The sequence below is a fragment of the Buteo buteo genome, chromosome 10 (assembly GCF_964188355.1).
Source record: "Buteo buteo chromosome 10, bButBut1.hap1.1, whole genome shotgun sequence".
Taxonomy (NCBI): domain Eukaryota; kingdom Metazoa; phylum Chordata; class Aves; order Accipitriformes; family Accipitridae; genus Buteo; species Buteo buteo.
In genome coordinates this window covers 44,268,764-44,270,932 of record NC_134180.1, presented here as the reverse complement: position 1 = coordinate 44,270,932, position 2,169 = coordinate 44,268,764, and the positions used below count along the sequence as shown (strand labels likewise).

General features: G+C 57.3%; 1 long non-coding RNA gene across 2 annotated transcripts; it reads left to right on the top strand.

Moving 5' to 3' along the window:
* The first annotated feature begins 304 nt into the window (after positions 1 to 304).
* Positions 305 to 1,190, top strand: LOC142035532 (uncharacterized). Of its 2 annotated transcripts, none has more exons than XR_012651909.1 (3): positions 305 to 530; positions 635 to 809; positions 1,108 to 1,190. It is a non-coding gene; the product is annotated as an uncharacterized LOC142035532 (long non-coding RNA). The 2 variants fall into 2 exon arrangements; XR_012651908.1 differs by having other exon boundaries at positions 305 to 535.
* The last annotated feature ends 979 nt before the right edge of the window (positions 1,191 to 2,169 follow it).

The following is a 2,169-nucleotide window of genomic DNA, read 5'->3' as shown; positions in this document are numbered from 1 at the left end:
TGACTTCAATTACTTTTTGCTCTCAGGCTTCTCTGTCCTGAACTTCTTCTCACCTTCTAACTTTTTGGGTTAGACTCCAAAAGCAAAAGCAGGGGCTCTTACATAGACTTTGGAACATTTGTCTTAAGTCCAGTTGTAAAAATACACTGAAATAAGCTGCCGCCGTGGCAGACTTGCAACGGCAGGTGTAGAAAGGCAAGCAACTATTGCACAGCTTTCCTTTAGAGGGGTGTTTCGGGTTCGTGCGGCGATTTTTTCTGTCGGCGGGGCAGGGCGGGCAGGGCCGGCTCCCGCTGGAAGGTGCTGGAAGCTCCCCCGGCTCCAGGCCGGACCCGCCTCCGGCCCAGGCCGAGCCCCTCAGCCACGGCGGGAACGCCGGGGGGAGAACGAACGGACGCCTTTAGGAGCCCCCCCGGGAGAACGGACGGACGCCTTTAGGAGCCCCTGGGGGAGAACGAACGCCTTTCAGAAGCCCAAGGGGAACCCGCAGGGGGACGGCTGGGACGAAGCCCCCTGCGGCCGCCGCCGAGGTGAGGTGAGGGAAGGAGAGGAGGAGGAGGAGGAGGAGGAGGAGGAGGGGGGGGGGGGGACGCCCCCGTCGCCCGCGGTGAGGCGGCAGGCTGTCCCCCCCCAGGCCAGGCCAGCCCAGCCCGTGGAGGGGAGCGGGGCAGCAGCTGCCCACCTGCAGCCCGGGGAGAGAGGAGAAGTTGGCGGAGGAGCGTCTCCCGCGGGAGGGACCCCACGGCGGAGCAGGGGACGAGTGAGGGGTCGTCCCCCTGAGGAGGAAGGAGCGGCAGAGACAACGTGTGGTGAGCGGACCCCAACCGCCATTGCCCGCCGCCGGGGGGAGGAGGGAGAGAGAAGCGGGAGCGGAGTTGAGGCGGGCAGGAGGGAGGGCTGGGGGGAAGGGGTTCGCAGGTCGGGGTTTCCTCCTCGTTCTCCTCGTTTGGAGTCGGTTGGCAGCGAGGGAAACCGGTTTCGCGTCTTCCCCGAGCTGAGCCTGTCTGTGGCCCGTCAGTGGGGGCGGAGGGAGGGAGGGAAGGAGGGATCCCTCCCTGTCCTTGTCTCGACCCACCAGCTTTTCTTGCCGTTTTCTCCTCATCCCAGCGTGGCCCGGCCGGGGAGGTGGCAGGGGGCCAGCGGCTGCCCGGGGCTTCGGTACCGGCTGGGGTGAAACCATGACAAGGGGGCTCAAAATGAAGTCGTTAAGGTGCAGATGGTATGTGGTACCTGAAACCGGGGTGGCTTGTTTTATGGTTTGCCGATTCATGGGTCCGTAAACTGGATGTCAGTTTCCCGAAGTTTCAACTTCTATTGCGCCGTCACTGTCAGTGTATGAAGTTGTTATTGAATTGGAGAGTTTTGCAGGCAAAAAGCCCGGCGAGCGCCTGCTGCACACCTGCAGAGCCCCACGCGCAGTGGGAGTGGGCGAACGTACACCAGCAACTTTGGTTTTCTTTTGATTTTGGCTTCTTTGGGCTGTAGTGTTTGTAAGACCCCCATCTCCCGTAGAAGTTCAGCTCACCTTGCACCTGCTCAGGGATGGGTGGCTTGCTTGGCTACTTTCTCTTTATTTCCCCTTGAAACACTTTCTCCGCTTTCCATACCAACTCCCCAGCAGCAGGCTCTGGCTGCGTGCTCCCGTGCTGCCAGGCTGTGTGTCATGCGTCGGATCGGGAGGCCTTTCCTGATCGATGGGAACATCTTGCTGGAGTGCCTGGCTCCGTGTTTACATAGCTTTCTTATTTACTTACCTAGTCTCAATTTGTGTTTTATGCATTGAGGTATTCTGCTCAGTTAATGTCGCTCCCCAAGGGCTCTTTGTTCAGGCTCTTTAGCATTCCTACCACCCCGATAGCTTCAGTTTTTCCAGCAACAGGGACTCAGTTTTCACCACTTGCTGATACTGATACTCTCTGCCCACCTTTATTTATTTATTTATCTTGTTCTGGTTAGCCTATCTGATGGAAACTCACAGATGTAAATGTCCCAATATTTATTTTTAAACTTAATGCTCCACAGAAGGATTTCTTATTAACGGGAGCACCTGGCCATAGAGGCATTGCTCATTCTTCTGAAATACAGATTGATGATGAACACGTTGCTTTTGCAGATGCTGCTGCAATGTTTATTCAAGGGATCTCTTCCATGCTCCATGCATCATCTCTA